Consider the following 23,961-nt stretch of genomic DNA (forward strand, 5'->3'; position numbering starts at 1 on the left):
TCATTGAAAACTAGAATTTGTCAGGGTCATGAGACACGGCACTAGGAGACCATTAGTAGGAATCAATTTGAAGGCCTACATAACGCACCAAACTCACCTTATTAGACAGTTTGAATCCTTTGAGTGAATACATGGTTTTAAGAGGCTGCTTACAAGCGCACTTTAGATTACAAATAGAACCCGGCATTCCCTGAGGAGCCTCTGCAAGCTGTGCCTAAGCTGCCACAAGCCAGCATTTCATGTGACGACCATGCTCTGCCTAAAGAGAGAAAATAATGAGACTTCTGTACAAATTGCTGGCTACATTCCCCCAACCACATGCATGATTGCAGTTTTCAAAGAGGAAGCAATGTCTTTTCACGCTGAAAAAAAGCGGGTGAATGGGAGATTATTCACCTGAACCAGCAATCAGCTTTAGTTGACTAAAACAAGTGACCCACAATGATTTTTCACCTTGTTAACCACTTATTTTCTGTCAGAAAAAGCAGAACATGTCTTTCTGACGTACAACGGTAGGTAAAGGTGGGATATGCCGTGGTTATTGCCACTTCAAGGTTTTTGAAGAAGCGAAAACTGGTATACCCTGGAGAATGATTAGAACAGAAATTGTATTACTCTGTCATCCAACTGAACAAAGAAAGTGTAGAAGAGACATCCATGCTACGATTTGTGTGCATTGCAAGTCAGTATGATTTGAAATAATGTAAAGAAATATATTTAAAACACCTGGTTGGCTGGGTCTGTTTGCCTGTACAGTCCACCTTCCTCCTCTGCTGAGAGATTAACTCTTTGTGGACATCACTGCAGCAATACAGCTAAGCAAAGCAAAGTCTCATTGTGGTTTAACGGCAGACTGCAGGAGGATGGAGAGGAACTCATCATATGTGCTTATGGGACTGGGGGAAGCCCCGGGTAAGTATCAAATCTACGTCTCTGGTACACTTTAAAAAACAAACTGGCAAGGCTGTGGAAAATGAAATGCTTTATTATACACAGAGCAGGCGTCATTAAGTTTGTTGTGGCCGGAGTTATGCTTTCATTCTTGCATTTTCCAAAACTTTACTAAAGTTATAACTAAAAATGTGTCCTAAATGTGGAGCATGGCATAAAGCAGAGAAAAGTCACCTTCTCTAAAAATGTGTTACAAGATTCTGCTGAAATCCCTGCTTTCTCTCTACACCAGAGAGCCTCTACTCAATTTAGCAAATGGTTGCACATTATATAACAGACCTCTATTTTTCACATTAAATTACTGTGACACTAAATGAATGTTTCTTGCCAGAATAAATTGCTTCTATTAAAAGCTCCTCTAACAGGAGTTATTTTCAAAGACGAAACAGATACATTAAAACAGATACTGATACCACATGCAATTCATTTATCTGGGCCCTATAGGTTGGGGTTTACCAGACATACTTGGGGTTGTGCGAGAATGCTAGATTTGTGTATATACAGAGGTGGGCAAAGGTGGACTCAGGGTCTGACTGTAATTCAAATGTAATGTATGTATTCAGTAAAAGCTGCAGTCCAGTCACAAATACTGTATATTCCCAGGTCTGCGCAGGCACAAAGCTGCATAACTTTTTTTTTTAGATTTCTTTATTTATAGAAAAAGATTTATCATACATACAGTCCATAATACAATACATCTGTTATAAAAAAGATATAGTGCCATCGAAACTTTCCATAATACAAGTAACAAGTACATCACCAATTCTTTCAAGCTGCCTCCAGCATAGTTGCTAGGCGTCTCATACTTTAGAGGAGGATTTATATCTTTACATCCAACTACTAGCTGATTCATCAGGTACACCTTCTACTAAATCTCTAATACAATACTAACCTAATAGTATAAACATCTCAGCATCATTCCTTAATAAACCAGACCCATGGAGCACCTCTGCCAGTGAATCAGAGGAGAACAAAATCACTCTACATAATAAAATCAACTACCATCCTCCCATCCGAAGGCATGGTCTAAATCCATCTATTCCCTCATTATTAAAAGACTGACAAGACCAAATGAGAATAAGATAACCATACACACAACCATCCATCCAACCAACCCATACATATCCACAAATGGTGGCCCCTCCCCCTATCCAGCGTTCTCCCTGGATGCAGCGAAGATCTTTGTTTAAAATAATTTTCTTTTAAAATACTTAGGAGCCCAGAAACTGCTCACTGCCTATATCACAGGACCCATTACCACAGACTCGAATCTTCTCAGATTCAGTCTGCGCCTGCCCACTTGCAGTCTGAATAGCAGGGTGGTGAAATCTTTGCTGCAACCCTACCCACAGAGCCTGAAACTAACTCCATTAATTCAGCTGCATCTTGCCATTTAATCAAAAGAAGCCTTATGTCACACAAAAGGGTAACATAGGATCATTCAGTCTACAAAGCTATTAGATGGTATTTTTAGATTTGTACCAGGAGTTCAGCTTTAAAACAAAGACTCTTAAAAGATAAGTCCTCGTTTTTGTTAAACTCTCTCCCTATAATCACTAATAGCACTTCCTACCTGGAATGCACCTATTAGTGGAATTGAAGTGGCCAGTGTCTGGACTCCTCTATGGAGCATCCACCGTTCCCAGCAAGGTGTAGTGGTTGTACAGATGCTGTTGCAGAAGCCCCAGAGGATAGAGAAAATGCTAGGGGACATGTTTAGTTAAATACAAAGTACCATATATACGCGCATATAAGCTGACCCGTGTATAAGTCGAGGTACCCTCTTTCCCCTCAGAAACCAGGAAAAAGTGATTGACTCGCATATAATACCCCTCCCCAGTATAGCCCCCTCCACAGTAGCCAGAAGTGCCCCCAGTAAAAGTCAGCCCCCACCCCCACAGCCAGATGTGCCCTAAGGATGATACAGCTGTGTCACAAGATGCCACTGGTTGGCATCATAGATATGAGACACAGCGATTGCCACACAGGATACAGTGACTAAATACGAATTAGTACTGAACCCCAAGTCTTTTGAACGCAACAGAGTTTGTTCTTTAATTTAGCTTTTAGGTGTTCCATCTTATGAAGCTAATGGACCTTCTCAGTAACATTCCAATGACAGGAAATATAATCTGGACATAAAAAGATAATGATTAGTCAACCTTTCAGAAGGAAGTTTTAGCTTTGGTAGCAGTTTACCCAAACTGCAAACCACTGGGGCAAGTTGGATTGTAATCTCAAAATGTAGCTAAATGAAATTCAGAATTGAGGACCTACATTGCTGAGCATGGAGGCAGAACCAGAAGATGTGATCAATATAGTCCAGACCACCGCTATTCCTGCAACACAATGGGGGCATATGAGGGACCCATTTATGGTTCTTGACCGGAGTTGTGTATCAAAGGAGCATCATTCTCTTCATGTTTTCTTTTATGGTTATGATGGTTATGCATATTGAAGTATTGTCTGAGAAACTCATCTTGGTCTAATTAACTTGTCTTCTTTTAAGCTCTTTTTATTAGGCCTCATGGATCTCTCTTATCTTTAAACTTCCTGGCCAAAATGTGTAAATTTAAATTCTAATCTCCAAAACTGGAGTTTTTTTGCAATATACAAAAGATGCATCTAAAGGGAATGTTATAGTAGATCATAAAATCTACATAATTGGTAAATTCATTTTTAAAGGCCTTTTTTACATGACAACTAAATGTCCAATAAGTGAATATAAATTCAAGCCATATATGTGATAACTGTTGGTAAAGCTAGGTCTGCATCTGTTACATGACCTTTACACTAGGGCCCTGATGTAATTAACGTTTTCGTACAGGAAAGGGTTTCACAACTTTTTAATAGAAAACATTTCAAGCCCCCAACAAGCAAGAAAATATTGGTGGGTTCTTCAGACCCCACCTTTTTAGCATGTCTGTACATACTTTTGCTCTATTTTGTCAGGATCTCGTTATAGTAAACTCTGATATAGTAAACCTCTGGCTATAGTAAACTTAGACCCCAGGTCCCAACCATGCACCTATATGATTATACAATGAATGATGAATCCTGATACAGTAAAGGTCTTAAATAGTAAACTACTTGGCCAGGTCCCTTGGAGTTTGCTATAAATGGATTCTACTATAGCACCTATACTTAATTGACCTTTTAGTGCTGTTTTTATACTTATAATTCAGCAGGATCTGTTTATTTGAAAAACTATTTTCCTACTTTTCTGTGACTAGTTCTTGTGCTGCGTTTTATCTTTTAACAAAAAATGTTAAGATATTTAGCTGATTCTCTGATGCTCTAAGTGGAAAAACAACTGAATCCTCCCTCTGATATGCTACTGTACTGTTTGACTAACTCTGGGTCACCTTGTCACAGAGCAAGACAGTGAGTCAGGACATCAGCTACAGTGCTGATCTGACCTGTGTGGATGGCGTTTTCCATTTTAAAGCCTGTGGTGCAGCACTTATAGCTTCCTGGAATCCCTTATAGTGGTCAATGCAATACGAATTCCAACAAGCTCATTCTCCCTATTTGTCAGTTATACCTTGAGTAGATAGATTTCTCTGTATTTCTTCCCTGGTATTCACAGCAGTAGAGGAAAACTGTATTTAAATTCTTCAATGTTACTTGTTATTTGAAACCTTCTTGTTAGATGGATCTGTTTAATACATATAGCACACTCACTTTCTATATTACAAGTCTCTGTTTTACGAGGTTACTGTATATATACTCGAGTATAAGTCTAGAAATGTAGGTCTGATTCACTCCATAAAAGTATAGGGGTCGACTTATACACAAGTTACGGGCAACACTGAGCAATGTGTGTACTAATATTGAAAAAAGGGGCAGGGGTGAAATACTGGGCTGCACAAAAGGGAGTGAATAATTGTAGAACTTGGGGGCCTGGAGGAGGTATTGGCTGCACTTAAGGGACCGGAGGTTATAATGTCTTCAATACTGTACGCAGTTCAGTCATTAACCCCTCCTGGTCCCCAAGGGCAGCCATTAACTTTGCTGGATAGACTTATACTTGAGTCAATAAAAATCCAGCTTAAGAGGGTTGAATATTGGAGTCGACTTATATACGAGGTTGACTTGTATTTGAGTACATACGGTACACTCAAAAAACTAAATGTGATTTTGCATAAAAAATATGGTGACACATATATGTGCATCTGTGTGAGTGAGGGGAAAAGGGAGGTGCAGGGTAACAGTTTGGCCATCACTTCCTTTGTTGCCCCCTCTCAGTTGGCTGGCACTTTGGTTACTGTCCAGGGTGCTGAAAAGTCTATGTGCTGGACAGGCTGAGGGACAACTATCAAAATGGCAAGCGGACTTTAAAGAGAATCTGTACTCTAATATTCTTACAATAAAAAGCATACCATTCTATTCATTATTTTCTCCTGTGCCCCTCTGTGCTGTTTCTGCCACTCTCTGCTGCAATCCTGGCTTGTAATTAACAGTTTTAGGCAGTGTTTACAAACAAACTAACCAGCTTCTAATAGGCTCAGCTAAGCATAGTGTATGAGTCATTCAGAGTATGCAGGGGGCCTGCAGAGGGTGTGTATCGCTTCTACCAATCACAAGCAGCCCTGCACATTCCACACAATCAAGCTTTAGCCCGACAAACAGGACAGAGGAAAGATACATTGATTTATTACAGAGACAGTGCAGTTAGGAAAGACTGCAGTAAGCCAGAGCAGATTAGAACAGGCATAGGAACTTATAGGATAGAAGAACTAAGGCTGAAAAAATTGTTACAGAGTCTCTTTAAAAACAAGCTGGATATAGGTATTGTTCATTTAATGCATGTTGCATTGCACAAGAACTCAATGTGTTAGCACCGCCCATACAAATGATTGAGTACGTTCACATCCCTACGTCCCAACTGACTGCGTTGTCAAACACGTTGTCTACCGTGTGTTTCTAGATAGCGCGCGCAAAAATGCACGCGTCATGTAACCTAATGGGTTGTTAACAGTATGTGAAAATTGTAACTGATACAACACATATGGGCCAATGTCCTATTATCGTATATACTTGCATATAAGATGACCCGCATATAAGCTGACGTACTCACTTTTCCCTCAGAAACCAGGAAAAGTGATTGACTCATGTATAAGCCCCCTTCCCAGTATAGCCCCCTTCACAGTATCCAGATCCCCACCCCAAGTACATGTCAGCCCTTCTCCCCATAGCCAGATTGGCCCCAAGGATGATACAGTTCTGTCTCAAGATGCCACTAGATGGCATCCTAGATATGAGACACAGTGATTGCCACAGAGGAAGAATCCCGGATCATTGCATAGCTGACTCGTTGCTTGCATGCTGCGCTCCACATACTAAGGGAGCCAGGTGGTCTTGAGCAGCACACTCTGCACACCATGTTGCAGGGGATGCAGGGTGTGGACACAGCAGGGAGCCAGCCGGCAAGAGCAGGATCACTAGTGCAAGATCCCTATTCTCCTCTGGCAGTAGCAAAACCTGCTCCACCATCTGTTCCGCTCCACTGACTCCCATATATATTGTGCTGAAAAATTAGGCTTATACATGAGTATATAAAGTACCTTTTTTAATAGGTTTTCTCCCAGAAGATACCTGTACTTTCAAACCTTAACGATAAAATACCTTTAAAAGTGTACCTGAGACGAGTAAAAGAAAAAAACGTATATACATACCTGGGGCTTGGCAGAGAATCCAGGCGGCCTGGGAGGATGGCAAGGGGCTGATCAGCCTGAAGGGGCTGGAGGAAGCCCCAGGTATGTATTCATTTTTCTTTTACTTACTGTAGACTCCTTTTTCCTTCAAAGCTCCCACCATGCAAGAAAATAAAATACTGAAAATAAGTTCGATATAACTTGTTTAACTACTTTTTTTTGTACTTTTTCAATTGCTGGGTGCTGAAAAGGGTTTTTTTTTAGAGAAAATGAAAAATTATATCCCGGAAGAAAATTCAGGAGGAAAAGTTAATTGGATTAGGGCCACAGTGTGAATAAGGGACTTACAAATTCAGTTTGCTTTGGTCAGTAGATTACTCCATAACACTCTAAGAAAAAAATTAAAGGGAGAAATTGGTCAATAAAGTCAAATGAAAGAGCTCTTCCTTTAGTAGCTTTGCATAAGATGTCCTTGTTACTCAGCCTGTGGTCACATGTTCTTAACTGACTATTCGCTGTTAGTATTCCTTGTAATACGTGTGGTTATATCAGTAGAGGCCATTGAGGGGCTCATTGTGCAGCCTCCACAAGGTCAGATTGCTTAGGTAACTGCCTTTTCTATTCGTGGCGTATCAGATGACAGAACTATTAAACTGTGTTTATAGCTTCTATACAGTGCTGTTTAGTCACAGCAGACATGTGTTTCCATGACAACCTCGCTGAGCCTGGAGATTTCTACCTACGTATGTGGAAACAAGATGATTTAAAGAGACAATAGGAATCGTGTATAAATGTGTCGTAGAACAATGGTCCTTGGATGGCCATGCATAGTTTGGTACCCTGCCTCCAGCATAATTTGTCTTCCGAGGGCGAAAATCATCCTACTGAGAGCTTCTCTAGAGGGAGACAGGGAGCACTTCCGACACTGCAAAACTATCACACAAATTGCTGGGGAAACTCTGGTTTAACCTTCTTAATTTCCATCCAGGAATATTTTACTGTGCATGTGAAGCTAGAACAGACAGAGAGGAGTTCAGTGCATTTTCAGAATAGAGGGGTACAGTCATTTCTGATCTCATGAATTAAATGTTTAAGCTCGGACGCATGATTATTATTATTTAGTATTTATACTGTATAGCACCAACATCTTCCAGAGTTTATAGTGCAAGTAACCTGGAGTACATATACAGTCCTATCTTCCCATCTTTATTTCCATGGCTGAACATTGTATTTTCCCTTTACTGTATTAAACATTATTTAACTTTATATGTGTTTAATTAGGAATTTTAGCAAAAAGGGAAAAAAAATAAATCAATACATTGTAAAGTGAGACGTTAAAAAATAGAAGACAGATCAAGAAATGATTGATATTCGTCATGTAATTAATTGGTTTGTGTTGTTTGATCCACAATGAGCTTGCACGTAATCATCTTTACTACTGACAGACAAGAAAAAAAATGCCATTTTTTTTATAAACACACCCACTAACATTGCAATAGGCTAAAGGTTGTTTTTTTTATAGATATACAAATGCACAGAGGGAGATACTAGTTGCTTGGTAGTTGGATACAGCGGTTATTTCCCACAATGCAACAAGGTTCACAGACAGGAAACTGTCAGGACCTAGGTCCTGACTTCATACTGTGGGAGGGGTGTCACCACAATATCAGCCATACAAACCCCCCTGATGATCTACTGTATTTGAGAAAAGGTAAATATTTCTCAAGGGAAACAGGTTATCAGCCACTGATTGTGATGAAGTTCAATCCTTGGTTACAGTTCCTCTTTAAAGAGAACCCGAGGCAGGGTTCTGGGAATGAAATCCCCATACAGAGGCTGGGTCTGTCTATAGAGCCAAGCCTCTGTTGCTATATAGATCGCTTCTAAGGCCCCCCCCCCCCCCCCCCGCACTCTGCAATACCCCATAACTCACAGCCGCATTGTGCGTCCTGGCTGCTCCCCCACCTCCTGCATCGCTCCGCTCCCGCCCGCGTCCCTTCCCTCCAATCAGTGGTGAGGGAAGGGACGTGGGCGGGGACCGGAGCGATGCAGGAGGCGGGGAGCGGCAAGACTGACAGAGGAGAGGTAAACACAGCGCGCTCTGACAAGCTGCATATCAGCAGCGCGACTGTGTTTTATGGGGGGATGACAGTGCGCAGGGGGGGCTTAGGGGCGATCTATACAGCAACAGAGGCTGGGCTCTATAGACAGACCCAGCCTTTCTATGGGGATTTTATTCACAGAACCCCACCTCGGGTTCTCTTTAAGGCCTATACAGAGTTTAGACTTTAATGGTCTGAAACAGTCATCCGTGATTGTTTTGGGCTGGCTATAATCAGGTCTTATTCTTTAAAGTGTAGGTAACTAACTATTTACACGTGAATTTTTGCTGGGCCTGCAGCAAAGCTCTGGGTGTCATTATAACAATAATTGAGGAGAAATCACTGCACAGCAGGTAAGGACAGAGGCACTTACACAACAATAAACTCACATGCAGATATAAGATTATTTTTTTTCCTCAGGCCAATCACAAGAGAAGATGTCTGTAGATGCATCTGATCTGCATCAGACATGCACTAGTTGACTCTAGTCTAGTCAGAAGGAGGTTCTGACCTTGGCAAAGGAAAAATGACAAGTTATGACCTGTTTGACTGATTCTGTGTAATTTGAACCTCAGGGTCTACGTACCATTGTCTGATGGTGAGCATGTTGCCCTCCTCACAGATACAAAGTAGGTGCCCTCTATCAGTACCCAAAAAGGCACAGTAAGGAGAGCGTATCAGAAATTGGTAACAGGAGATAGCATAAACCAAAAGGGGTACCAGAGAAGCAGTATGAAACAAAGTCAAATGCAGAAGATATCAGCAACTGGAGTTCAAATAATCTTAGCAAGGCACCAGAGGATCTGGGAAAAGTGAGGTCAATATAGCAGAGGTCATGCAGGAGACAGACAGAGTTGAGATTCAGGTTACTGGCCACTAAGCTAGGACAATGATCATCTACCATGACAGACAATCCTCAGAAGGTTTCAGCAGCCTGCAGGTATGCTCACAACTTACATGTCTATGGGCAAAGCCACACAAAGTTCAATGCCGAGGACACAGCCACACATACTGCTAGGGATCTGACATGGCTACACATGCCAGTGTATATGACCCAGGGCAATCACCAACCCCCTTCAAGGGAAAGTATGTCAAGAAGTCCACAATCACTCCCATCCACAATCACTCAACATGACCTTAGCTGATTATACAAGTATATGCATCAATTATTGTAAAGAGGGAAATATGATACTTGGAATGTTCTCTTTATTGCAGACCCACATCTCAATTCCATAGGTGGACAGCTCAATACCACTTATACCTTATGATTTATTCTTTCCTGCTGGAGTCAGAAAGTTATTGGCAGCAAGCTGCAAGTTAAAATTTTAGCTTTAATATGAGATATAAGCGATGAAGTACATACAGGATGGCAGGGCATGGGACAGAAGGACTGTAGAAGATAATGGAGATCTGTGAAATCCAAGTTCCGTTTCCCTCTACGTTCTACAGTGCTAGTAGCAGTATCATAAATAAGGCCGATCCTAGACTTTTTGCTGCATGAGGCAAACTTGTGAGTATGCGCCCCCTTCCCCCAATGTGGAATGATTGCACAGCACCCGACAATTTACTGTGCTTCAGTCAGCAAGGGACCATATGCAACAACTTAAGACATGACATGCTGCAGCTCAACACAATAACACACTGGCTGGCAGTGAATCTGTGACAAACAAACTGCTCACCCTCAGCCAGTCGGCCGTCCTGCATTCCTCCTCAGTCAGGACAGCAGTGCCACCTCCTCCCTTCTGCTGTGCAAGTCAAATGAAACACTGCTGCTCTCCTGCCTCCCCCTCCTCACTCACTCTCAGACTCCTCACACAGTACCTCTTGGAGTCTGCAAAAGAGTTGAGACTGGGGCGGAGGTTCACCTTCCAGCAGGACAATGACCTTAAACATAAAGCCAGGGCAACAATGGAATGGTTTAAAACAAAACATATTCATGTGTTAGAATGGCCCAGTCAAAGTCCAGATCTAAATCCAATCGAGAATCTTTGGCAAGATCTGAAAACTGCTGTTCACAAACGTTGTCTATCTAATCTGACTGAGCTGGAGCTCTTTTGCAAAGAAGAATGGGCAAAGATTTCAGTCTCTAGATGTGCAAAGCTGGTAGAGACATGCCCTAAAAGACTGGCAGCTGTAATTGCAGTAAAAGGTGGTTCTACAAAGTGTTGACTCAGGGAGCTGAATAATTACGCACACCCCACTTTGCAATTATTGATTTGTAAAAAATGTTTGGAATCATGTATGATTTTCATTCCACTTCTCACATGTACACCACTTTGTATTGGTCTTTTACATGGAATTCCAATAAAATTGATTCATGTTTGTGGCAGTAATGTGACAAAATAAGGAAAACTTCAAGGGGGCCGAATACTTTTGCAAGCCACTATATCTCTCGCCTTAAAGGGACTCCGAGCAGTGCAGAAACTATGGAAAGATGCATATCATTTTAAAGCTCTCTTTCTCCTCTTTCCAATGATATATAAACCGCCGCCCTACGCCTTTTAGTTTTCGCTATTTTCGCGATTGAAATTGCAGTGGCCACGATTTCAATCGCGAAAATAGAGAAAACTAAAAGGCGTAGGGCGACGGTTTAGGTGTCACCAGAAAGAGGAGAAAGAGAGCTTTAAAATTATATCCATCTTTCCATACTTACTTGTATTACACAGGACGACACTTTCCCCAGTGTCAGCAGCTCCATTCAGCAGAAAAAGTCGCCCTGTGTAATACAATGTAACTATGGAAAGATGGATATCATTTTAAAGCTCTCTTTCTCCTCTTTCTGACGACACCTAAATCGTCGCCCTACGCCTTTTAGTTTTCTCTATTTTAACGATTGAAATCGCGGCCGCGGCAATTTCAATCGCGAAAATAGCGAAAACTAAAAGGTGTAGGGCGGCGGTTTATATATCATTGGAAAGAGGAGAAAGAGAGCTTTAAAATGATATGCACCTTTCCATAGTTTCTGCACTGCTCGGAGTCCCTTTAAGAAGCTAGCCAGAATCCAGTGATTGGTTGCAATGGACAACTGCTAGAGTTTTATTTCCAGTGTACTATAAGGTCTTTTGGAAAAATTGTTTTTTCCTTTTATTCCTAATGATCTCCTTAACATATACTGCAAATTTAGGGTTTCTAGCTTTTAAGGTGGATTTGCTATTAACCATTAAAGTCGGCAAGTTTTTAAATGTGTATTTTTTTTCCTTTGAAACTTTAAAATCGATTTTCTCAAAAACTATAAGGTCGATTTGAAAACATTTTTTTCCTCTTGTAGCCACTGGGGACCCCTACAAGCTCTGGTGCCCTGGGGCAGCTGCCTCCTTTGCCTCTATGGTAGCGCCGGCCCTGCCTGACTTGATAAATCAGTCCCCATCCATAAACTACAGATAAGAGAAAGGGTCACTGTTGCTCATAGCAACCAATTGGGTACACATTTTCCAGCTCCAAGCTTAGCTCTCTTCCTGAAACAGAAGCAAGTCTCTGGTTGCTATGGGAAACATGTTCACCTTTTTCTCCATATAGACCTACTGTCACCCAGTACTCTGTCAACATACTGTATATAAATGTCTGCAGCAGCCCTCAGTCTCACCTCACATCTTCCTAATTACATGAGGCATCTCCTGCCATCTCAGCAGTCAAGAAGTTGCTTCCTGCGGTTTAACGCGGAAAGTGCTTATACAGGAGATCTGCCAGCCTTCCCCTTCAGACGTCAAGAGAACCTGCCTCGTTTAGAATAAATGTGTACATAATAAGGTAAAGATTTTCTCAAGCCGCTTGCTGGAGAAAGACAGGCATTATCGACTGTAGAGTAAATTAGGTCAATGACGCAGGCAGGATATGTTTAATTCAGAAAAAAATAAAGCCTCAAAGTACCTCAGACGCTTGTGTTTGATCTAGAAAGGACTCTGGTCAAACCATCCGACATAAAAGACTATCAAAGTCAAGACCATCTGTGATTTAAGCTGAGCTCCCATTGAAGCTCAGTCATAAACTAAACTTAGCCTCACAAGGGGCCTTACTATGTGCAAAGGGACAATTATGCCCTCTTCACAAGACATGCCTATCTGTAATTCTGAGCATGTTAGACAAAGCCCCTATTATTATCAATAGGGCATTAACAGACAGAGGTAAACTATCTCACAGGAAACAAAATAGCAAGGTTTGTTAGCTAGCATAATGGCTATTGCTCTCTCTTGATCTGCTGATACAGTTCCACCTCTGTACATAGAGTTACAGTTTGCCCAGCAAGCTCATGGTGAACCAGAACTCATAGGAGTGTGTAAGGGGCTAAAAAGGACCAAGAAGCTAACTTACTAAAACATTATGCAAAACTGAAATTTGCTTTCTTAAAACAGAAAGTATTTGCGATTATTCAGGTTGGAGTGAGCATACAAGATCTCTCACAATGCATCACTGCTGAATATGCAAATTGATTGTCCCTTTATTGTCCCCGTAACCTAAACAAACCTCCAGAACTGATGGAATACAATGATGTGGTGAGGTGTGTTTAGCTTACAGTGACAACAAAGGGACAATCTGCCTATTCAGCAGTGATACAATGTAGGAGACATCATATGTTCACTCCAACCTGATCCAATCCACAAATACCTTCTGTTTTAAGAAGGCAAATTTTGGTTCTCTGAACATAGAGAGACTATATGCACCACTGCATCAAAACTTGCTTTATCCGATGAGCTTTACCTATATCATACAAGCTAACTTCCAAATACACTGTCTGACAGCTTAGCAATCAGTGTCAAAATGCTACTGTTCTGTATTTAATCAGGTTTTTGCAATTCCATTGCTTGCAGATTGTAAAATGCTGGGTAATATTAGTCTGATGGAAACAGTGTGGTAATGTTTCCATCAGGGCCATTTTCCACTAGCTGTGATCCGCTTTCCAAAGCAGATTGCTGCCATTTTGCCGATCGCAATTTACCAGTACATGTAAATTGTGGTAATCATTTTCCAGTAGTGCAATTCATTTTTTCCCAAATCACAATCGCCAGCCTTCGCGATTCTCAGCGCAGTCACGCTTCGTTCCCACCAGCTTTACGGCGCAAACACAGTGAGTGGAAACTGAGGATTATGTGTCTGCCATGCAGCATGATAGAGCTTGCCATTGCACTTCCCAGTGGAAAAGGGCTCTAAAGCCGCATCTACACGAGTAGATGCGGCCGCGATGCTCCTTATCAATCGAGCCGCTGATGCGGCTCGATTGATAAGATCCGACAGGACGGATCTCCGCACCGCCGATTCCCTGCTCGATCCCCGCGAGGGGACAATGGCAGGGAATCGTGCGGGAGATAAGCGGCGCCGGCGGGGACGAGCGGGCACGAGCGGGGAATCGAATGCGGCGCACGCGCGGCGAGCGGGGACGCGGCGGGCACGCGCGGGGACGCGCAACAGGCCGCCGATCGCCACAACATCTCCCCAACATCTCCCCGTGTAGACGGGGCTTAAGTCCTTTACTGCAATGCGATTTTACCCAATCACAAACATTGCTTCTGCTGCAATCTTGTGAGTTTGTGATTATGTTTACAGCAATCATGACGTGAGACCGATTGGATCACACCATAATTGCGTGTGTTAGGTGAACTATCAATTGTGTACGCAATTCCTAGTGGAAAACAGGCCTTACATATATGTACAACAGGAGGAATTGGCAGCGCTTTCAAATATAGGCTGCACCTGAATCAACCAGCTGCATAGATGTGCAGAGCCCAAACATGGACAACTTCCACAACTTGCATTCAAAACAGACGCAGCAAAGGAGGACGTTGGCTTCAACGTCCTGTGTGATTACCTTATTACATGAGGCATGTACACGCATGCTGTCAAGCACTTCTGTTTGGCTCTCTGAACCACATTAAAGTACTCCTGAACAGTATATTAACTTGTTTAAGAAAAGCCACTGCATAACTCACCTTCCCTTCGCTGACTTTTCTGCCCTGTCAGTTCTCTGTTCCGCCACTGTGTCCTCATGCATCAGCCGGCATTTTCACAGACATGTTGCTGACCCGGAAGTAGGCGGAAATACCCGATCGCCGTCGGGTCTGCTCTACTGCGCAGGCGCAAGTTTCCGGCGCCTGCGCAGTAGAGCGGACCCGACGGAGATCGGGTATTTCCGTCTATTTCCGTGCCGAAAGTCGCCACAGCGCCCCCGCTGGAGCCAGCAAAGGTAAATATTGAAGCTACAGTCGGCTCTGTCGCCGGCTGTTCGGAGGGCTGCAGCGAGACCCCCGTGGGACAGAGGACGGCGTGGGAAGCCTCATTAGGATCCGGAGGCTTCCCCCACCCGAGGTGAGTACCCCCCAGGGGAGGTTTTTGTTGTTACAGAGTCTCTAACCTTTAAAGAAAAAAAATTATTTGTTACAGCTGATGTAAATCCTGCAATAAATATGCAGTGTGTCTACTTCCTGCTTTCATGGAAACAGCCATATTGTTAACATCCTGTGTTTACAAGTTAGCTGCTCTGCCATGGCAGTCAGCTGACACAGCTAAGGAATGAAGTTACAACTTGTGCTTAGTCACAGATGAGGGGGAATTAGACAGGCTAAACTTTCCCCCTACATACAGGGTGCAATTCATATGTTTTCCTTCTGTCCTGTGCAAGAGTTTAGGTCCACTTTAAAGTACCTCGTCTGGTCTTGAAGACACCCCCTATGGCAGGTCATATATACTCTTCTTTGGAATGCTATAAAAGATGCTCTTGTGCTAAATCACTAGGTCATGGGAGATTCAGTTTAGAGTCAGTAAAGAGTTTTTCATTTTAAATACGAACTGTGAGTAAATGGGGGTTGATGTCCAGCATATTTTAATCTGTAAACCTGGAGCTTAGCATTAAACCATAGAAATCAGGGATTCACTGAGTTTAATTGCACCTGCTGAGAGAACTCATAGAACTGTATTTCTGAGCTATGTCATACAAAAGGAGGTTTTAAGAAATACTGAGTTAATGAGCTGTGTCATTCCTAAGGAAGACAGAGTTCCTGGTGACATACATATGTCTAAATAGAATATGTTATGTCCACAAATATTTGTCACATCTGTGCTAAAACATCAGTCACCGTGTGTTATGCGTACAACAGCGGGTTCTTCATTTACAAGCATGTGAAAGAAGAGAGCTGCTGCCTACAGAGGCTGGAGATGAACATGAAAATGAAGCTCCAGTACATGAGGAGAGGGACTAGTCCAGAATCTGTCCATAAGAGGGTCAATGCCATCAGATTAATAATACCTACTGTCAGTGACAGCAGCATGGGATATAAGTAATTTACAGTGCAATTAAGGCTCCTCCTCCACTGCAACGCATCGAGAAACAGAAGTGCTGACACAACGCATGGCACCACTGTCCCGATGCAATTTTCGGCAATGCAATTTTGATCCCATTCATTTAATCAAAGAAAATTGCAATGCGTTTGTTGTATTCTTTTGTCAGCAGCCCTGCATTGCGATTCCGCAGGGAATAGCAACGCATGCATGGCGACATCAGACAGTGCAGTCTATGCACGTCTGATATCCTTATGGATCGCGTAGCTTTGTGTTTGGGAAATGTGGCAGAAATCATGGTATGTCAGTAAGGGGCATTAGCCTGGGGTATACATACTCTTGTGTATGCATGTACAAACTTTAGATTGTAAGCTCGCAACGGCAGGGTTCTCTCCTCCTTTTGTGCCTTGGAATTCATTATACATTTTATTCATCATGCTACGTTTGTCACCATTACCAATTCTGTATTTTGTATCGATTCTGTATTTTGTCATGAATTCTGAATTTTGTATATTGGTGTATACCATTTGTATTATTTTGTACCCCATGTTAATTTCTTACTTTGAAGTATAAATTAGTAATAACAATAATAACATGTACACATGCATCATTATACAATTACATTTTTCATCACAGTGGTCCTTTAAGTATTGGCAAGCTCAAAGATTCAATAACATTTTGATGTTTGGGAGCAGCAGCACATTATAAGCAGTGATGAGCGAAAATGCCAATATTCTTTTTCCACTAATTTTCACGAAAATAATGTTAAATTTGATTTTCAAGCGAAAATGCCATAAGTTGTTATTCATCATGTTCTTCGTGCATTTCACAAATTGACGCGGTAAAAAATATAAATTTATCATTTTTTGCGGTAACAATATCTTTTTTTGCGTTTTTGCAGTAAAAAAAAATATTGATTTTTCGCAAAAAATAATAATTCTGAAACAAAAATGGCATTTTTGATGCGAAAATTACTTTGGTAATAATTCCCAAGCAACACTGATGATGAGGTTCCCGCTACCATTTAATACATTCTATCTGTGTGAAATGTAAAACAAGCAGTGGAGGCGCTACACTGGTGCTTGCCCAGGCTTCAGCCCCAGCTGGCAACTTGTTAGCCCCTCTTAAAGCCCCCCGCTGGCCGTGGCCACCGCAAGTCTGTACTTGCGTATTTTCAGAAGAAGAGAAGGAGGATTGGAGGGGGGCTGGCCTGCTGGCTGTCAGATGACAAAAAATGATCGAGGCGCCAGCCGCTAATAAGGAATGCGGGAGCCTGCTTTATTCCTCCCTCCCTCCTCCCTTCCTATGAATGCCCCCACCTGCTGTGAATGACTGTCCCCCCCGTAGGCAGTGTGTGCGGAGCAGAGCGTAGAGCGTTTACCATGACGTCACAGGAAGCAGGAGACTAGTTGCCGGTGAGCATGGATTGCGGTAAGAGGACCTACCGCTCCGCTCTGCTCCGCACACACTGCCTACGGGGGGGGGGGGGGGGGGACATTCACAGCAGGTGGGGGCATTCAGAGGAAGGGAGGAGGGAGGGAGGAATAAAGCAGGCTCCCGCATCCCTTATTAGCGCGGCTGGCGCCTCGATCATTTTCTTCCTGTCTTCTCTTCCAAGGGCAATCTCCTCACACACAGGGGCACCTTCCTCCCCACCCACGGGCATTCTCCCCCCTCCACTGACGACCCCCCTACCCACTGGCACCCTCTTCCCCACCCACTGGCACCCTCCTCCTACCCACTGAGACTATCCTCCTACCCACTGGCACCTTTCTCCCCCACCCAGTGTCACCCTCCTTTCCACCCACAGGTACCCTCCTCCCCACCCAGTGTCACCCTCCTCCTTCCCACTGACACCCTCCTCCTACCCACTGGCACTTTTCTCCTCCACCTAGTGTCACCCTCCTTTCCACCCACAGGTACCCTCCTCCCCAACCACTGACACCCTCCTCCTACCCACTGACACCCTCCTCCTACCCACTGGCACCCTCCTCCCCACCCAGTGGCACCCTCCTTTCCACCCACAGGTACCCTCCTCCCCACCCACTGGCACCCTCCTCCTACCCACTGACACCCTCCTCCTACCCACTGGCACCCTCCTCCCCACCCAGTGGCACCCTCCTTTCCACCCACAGGTACCCTCCTCCCCACCCAGTGTCACCCTCCTCCTTCCCACTGACACCCTCCTCCTACCCACTGGCACCTTTCTCCTCCACCCAGTGTCACCCTCCTTTCCACCCACAGGTACCCTCCTCCCCACCCACTGGCACCCTCCTCCTACCCACTGACACCCTCCTCCTACCCACTGGCACCCTCCTCCTACCCACTGGCACCCTCCTCCCCACCCAGTGTCACCCTCCTTTCCACCCACAGGTACCCTCCTCCCCACCCAGTTTCACCCTTCTACCCACTAACACCCTCCTCCTACCCACTGTCACCTTCCTCCCCCACCCACTGGCACCCCCCTTTCCACCCAGTGTCACCCTCTCCAACCCACTGTCACCCTCCTCCGCAAACTCATTCCTCCCATTGTCACCCTCCTGCAAAAGCAGAGGTGTGGCTTAAGGCCGCACAGGAGGCGTGGCTTAAGTGTCCCTCTCTCCCATCTTCAAATGTTGGGAGGTATGGTAGAGCGGCCTGCACGGGAACGTTCCTAGCGGTTACATTTGTGTGTCACGTGACGATGAAGACGTCCGTCACGTTACACGCACACAGTGTGCAATGCGCTTGCCTCGCCTCAGTCGCCTGCCTGACCCGCCCGCCCAGCTTTAGAGAGGCTTGCTGCCGCTTTTCGTATGACGGCCAGCAGTTAAACAGCAGCAGGCAGCACCAGGGGACTTTGCAGCCGCCAGCCACACCAGACCAGACTGCGTCACTCACTACTAGTGAGTGACTCACTCACGGTCAGCACGCGGCACACTATGTCCGAGGACGAGGAGGAGGACAGCCAGCCATTGACAGCCGCTCAGCAGCAGCAGGAGGAGGACTCAAGGTGGGTGGGCAGCCAAGCCAGCCAACTTTAATGATGTTTTTTACATGTGATGTTGGCACCAGCCAGGCCTGAGCTGCCATGGGGCCCCCAGCCCACCACCACCAGCCAGGCCTGAGCTGACCTGGGGCCCCCAGCCCACCACCACCAGTCAGGCCTGAGCTGCCCTGGGGGGCCCCCAGCCTACCACCACCAGCCAAGCCTGAGCCCTTCCACCCAGCCCACCACCACTAGCCAGGCCTGAGCTGCCCTGGGGCCCCCAGCCCACCATCACCAGCCAGGCCTGAGCTGCCCTGGGGCCCCCAGCCCACCACCACCAGCCTGACTACATATACTGGGGACAGCTATACGCCTGGCTACATATACTGGGGACATCTATACACCTGGCTACCTATGCTGGGGACACTGTCTGTCTGTCATTATGTGCATTTACTGGTGAAAAGTTGTCTCTTATGTGCATTTACTGGGGAAATGCTGTCTGTCATTATGTGCATGAACTGGTGAAAAGTTGTCCCTTATGTGCATTTACTGCGGAAACGCAGTCTGTCATTATGTGCATTAACTGGTGAAAAGCTGTCCCTTATGTGCATTTACTGCGGAAACGCAGTCTGTCATTATGTGAATTAACTGGTGAAAAGCTGTCTCTTATGTGCATTTACTGGGGAAATGCTGTGTGTCATTATGTGCATTAACTGGTGAAAAGCTGTCCCTTATGTGCATTTACTGCGGAAACGCAGTCTGTCATTATGTGAATTAACTGGTGAAAAGCTGTCTCTTATGTGCATTTAATGGGGAAACTGTCTGTCATTACATGCATTAACTGGTGAAAAGCTGTCTCTTATGTGCATTTAATGGGGAAACTGTCTGTCATTACATGCATTAACTGGTGAAAAGCAGGCTCTTATGTGCATTTAATGGGGAAACTGTCTGTCATTACGTGCATTAACTGGTGAAAAGCAGGCTCTTATGTGCATTTACTGCGGAAACGCAGTCTGTCATTACGTGCATTAACTGGTAAAAAGCTGTCCCTTTATGTGCATTTACTGCAGAAACGCAGTCTGTCATTATGTGCATTAACTGGTGAAAAGCTGTCTCTTATGTGCATTTAATGAGGAAACGCTGTCTGTCATTACGTGCATTAACTGCTGAAAAGCTGATTCTTATGTGCATTTACTGGTGAAAGGCTACCTGTCATTATGTGCGTTTACTTCATTTTTTTTTTATGTAACTACGTTAGCTGGTACAACTACATTACAGTTAGCCCCGCCCACATGACATCATGACCACGCCCACATTTTCGCCGCCCCCCCCCCAAGCCCGGCCTGCCAGCCCTCGTGCCCCCTTTGAGCCCCCCCAAAAATCTGAAGCTGGAGCCGCCACTGAAAACAAAGGCATATCTTAGTGCAAACATATATGGGCAAAGTATACTGAATGCCCTCACCACACCTTCAGGCATGCAGCCACCACATGTCCAGTCACCACCCCCCACCACACCTTCTGAGATTTCCCCAGCACATCTCTATTCACATCCCAACCACACCACCAGTCACTTTCCTAGCATAGCTCTAGTCACACCCCCACCCCACCTCCAGTCATTTCCCTAGCACAAATCCAGTCACATTCCCACCACACCTCCAGTCATTTCCCTAGCACAAATCCAGTCACACCCCACCACACCATCAGTCACTTTCCTAGCACAGCTCTAGTCACATCCCCACCACACCTCCAGTCATTTCCCCAGCCAGGGGCGTCTCTAGCCATTTTGTCACTCCAGGCGAGAAATCCTGTGGCGCCCCCCCCACCCGTGATTGCTCCCAGTCCCATACCCCCCACACCACTCCTGTGGTGAACCCCACCCCCAAGACCCCCGAAAATCATAATGCAGCAGCGTTTCACCAGAAAATACACTTATTGCGGCATGGGTTCACCAGAAAATAGTTGTAATGCAGCAGAGCGTTTCACCATAAAATATACTTATTGCGGCATGCACTCACACACACCACACACAGTACACACACCACACACAGTACACACACACATACACACACACACAGTACACTATACACGCGCACACACACCGCACACAACATACACACTATACACAGTACACACACACACACACACTATTGACACGCACAGTACACACATACACACAGTAGACATACACTACACACACACACACACACACACACACACACACACACACACACACTACACTACACTACACACACACTACGCTGCTACCAGGGGAGGACTGGGACCTTCTGGCCTGGGGGGAAACACAGACTAGAGCGGGGGTGCCCAATAGGTCGATCGCGATCTACCGGTAGATCGCGACCGCCTATTTGGTAGATCGCGGCCTCTTGGCCGCGTCCCATCACAATTTGCGGCCGGCAGCTTTCCCATCATATTTTGCTGCCAGCCGCCAGCCAATAGGAAGCGGGGAAGAGAGAGGAGGCGCGGCTGAAGAGGCCTTGATGCGACGTCATGGCTGGCTGGCGGCGCCGGGCACACGCGCACACGCTGGACGGTGGCTGCACAGGACGCTGGCTCCTACTGCGCATGCGGGGCTGCTCACGCTACACCGGATCGCTCCGAGTCCGAGAGGGGAGACCAGACATCGCCGCTGGAGAGAGGTAAGTGATTGAGCACCCATCCTACCTATGCTAATGCAACCTATCCCCACCTACCTACGCTAGAGGCACCTATCCTATCCTACTTACCTATACTAAAGGGACCCATCCCCCACCTACCTATACTAAAGGGACCCATCCCCACCTACCTATACTAAAGGGACCCATCCCCACCTACCTATGCTAAAGGGACCCATCCCCACCTACCTATGCTAAAGGGACCCATCCCCACCTAACTATGCTAAAGGGACCCATCCCCACCTACCTATGCTAAAGGGACCCATCCCCACCTACCTATGCTAAAGGGACCCATCCCCACCTACCTACCTATGCTAAAGGGACCCATCCCCACCTACCTACCTATGCTAAAGGGACCCATCCCCACCTACCTACCTATGCTAAAGGGACCCATCCCCACCTACCTACCTATACTAAAGGGACCCATCCCCCACCTACCTATACTAAAGGGACCCATCCCCACCTACCTACGCTAGAGGCACCTATCCTACTTACCTATACTAAAGGGACCCATCCCCCACCTACCTATACTAAAGGGACCCATCCCCACCTACCTACGCTAAAGGGACCCATCCCCACCTACCTATGCTAAAGGGACCCATCCCCACCTAACTATGCTAAAGGGACCCATCCCCACCTACCTATGCTAAAGGGACCCATCCCCACCTACCTATGCTAAAGGGACCCATCCCCACCTACCTATGCTAAAGGGACCCATCCCCACCTACCTACCTATGCTAAAGGGACCCATCCCCACCTACCTACCTATGCTAAAGGGACCCATCCCCACCTACCTACCTATGCTAAAGGGACCCACCCCCACCTACCTACCTATGCTAAAGGGACCCACCCCCACCTACCTACCTATGCTAAAGGGACCCACCCCCACCTACTTACCTATGCTAAAGGGACCCATCCCCACCTACCTATACTAATGGGACCCATCCCCACCTACCTATGCTAAAGGCACCTATCCCCACCTACCTATGCTAAAGGCACCTATCCCCACCTACCTATGCTAAAGGTACCTATCCCCACCTACCTATGCTAAAGGCACCTGTACCCAGCTACCTTTGCTGAAGGAACCTATACTTAGCTACCTATACTGGAGGCACTTGTACCTGGGGGCTATTCGTGACGGGGGGGGGGGTGTCTGCAACACTTTAAATGTTGGTAGATCTCCTGGACTTGGCAAATTTTAAAGTAGCTCGCGAGCCGAAAAAGTGTGGGCACCCCTGGACTAGAGGCCCGTTATCATGGCAGCCTCAGCCCAAATTATGTCACACACTCACCCCATGTCGTATATGCCAGTAATCACGTGGAGCACCAATGCGGAAATACACCAAGGACACTCTGTGAACAGTGTGACAGGAAAAGTACAGGCATCAGGGGGGCACATTTGAGGGACAACGGCCGGGTTTCCGTCTTGTGTATGTATGGCCACTGTAATTCCCTCAAGGCCAATCCCCCCACGCCCCCCTTCCCACACACATACACCTACCTATGTCCTCCCCTTCACCACCATCTCTACTAATCCCGTGTCTGAGTCCTTATGCAGAGAAATAATGAGGAGAGAAAAGCTGAAAGAGAGGGAAGAAGATATTTGCCTCACCAGGATTGCACTTTTATTTAGCTTTCCTGTATGACAAGAAGACACAGACACTCAGCACTAGGGAAAGAGGGAAACAAAGGTGAATGAAGGAGGCTGGTGCACACCAAGGGCCTGATTCACAAAGCGGTGCTAACAGTTAGCACGCTGGTGAAAAGCCCTTTATCACGCCTAAACTCAGTTTAGGGGCTCGATTCACCAAGCGGTGCAAAGTGTTAGCACCGTGGTGAAAAGGCCCTTATCACGCCTAAACTCACTTTAGGCATGATAAGAAGAAACTCGCGCGAAGTTACCGCGCGTACGCGCGTACGCGCGTAAGTGCGCGCGCAGCACCCGACGCTTCGCGCGAAGCTCCCATTGAGCCCTATGGGACTTTGCGCGTGCGTACGCGCGGTAACTTCGCGCGAAGAGCAGGAAAAAGCGGTGATAACTCAGTGGTGAAAAGGTCATCACGCCTAAAGTCTTTTAGGCGTGATAACTGGGTTATCACCGCTTTGTGAATCGAGCCCTAGGTGTGATAAGTTTAGGTGTGATAAGTTTAGGCATGATAAGTTTAGGTGTGATAAGTCTTTAGGCATGATAAGTTTAAGCACCAACTGCGTTAGCACCGCAGTGCACAGTTGATCAAAAGTTTTGCGCTAGCAAAGTCTGGTGCACTTCGCATAGAGTTTAATGGCGCTGCTTTGCGTGCGGGACTTTGCACGCTATCTACGCTTATCTAAACTTAGCATGCCTA

General features: G+C 45.5%; 1 protein-coding gene and 1 long non-coding RNA gene across 5 annotated transcripts in view; both read right to left on the reverse strand.

Annotated features, from left to right (window-relative positions):
* PRICKLE2 (prickle planar cell polarity protein 2) overlaps positions 1–23,961 on the reverse strand; it is a 500,639-nt gene that overhangs the window by 338,752 nt on the left and 137,926 nt on the right. The window lies entirely within an intron of this gene.
* LOC137532838 (uncharacterized) overlaps positions 1–23,961 on the reverse strand; it is a 165,509-nt gene that overhangs the window by 94,873 nt on the left and 46,675 nt on the right. The window contains exon 2 of one of the 2 annotated variants that reach the window (XR_011024017.1): positions 98–259. The exons of the other annotated variant lie outside the window; for it this stretch is intronic. This is a non-coding gene — a long non-coding RNA (uncharacterized lncRNA). The remainder of the gene's footprint in view (positions 1–97; positions 260–23,961) is intronic. 2 annotated transcript variants of the gene reach the window in all.

This window comes from Hyperolius riggenbachi, chromosome 9 (genome assembly GCF_040937935.1).
Source record: "Hyperolius riggenbachi isolate aHypRig1 chromosome 9, aHypRig1.pri, whole genome shotgun sequence".
Classification (NCBI taxonomy): Eukaryota; Metazoa; Chordata; class Amphibia; order Anura; family Hyperoliidae; genus Hyperolius; species Hyperolius riggenbachi.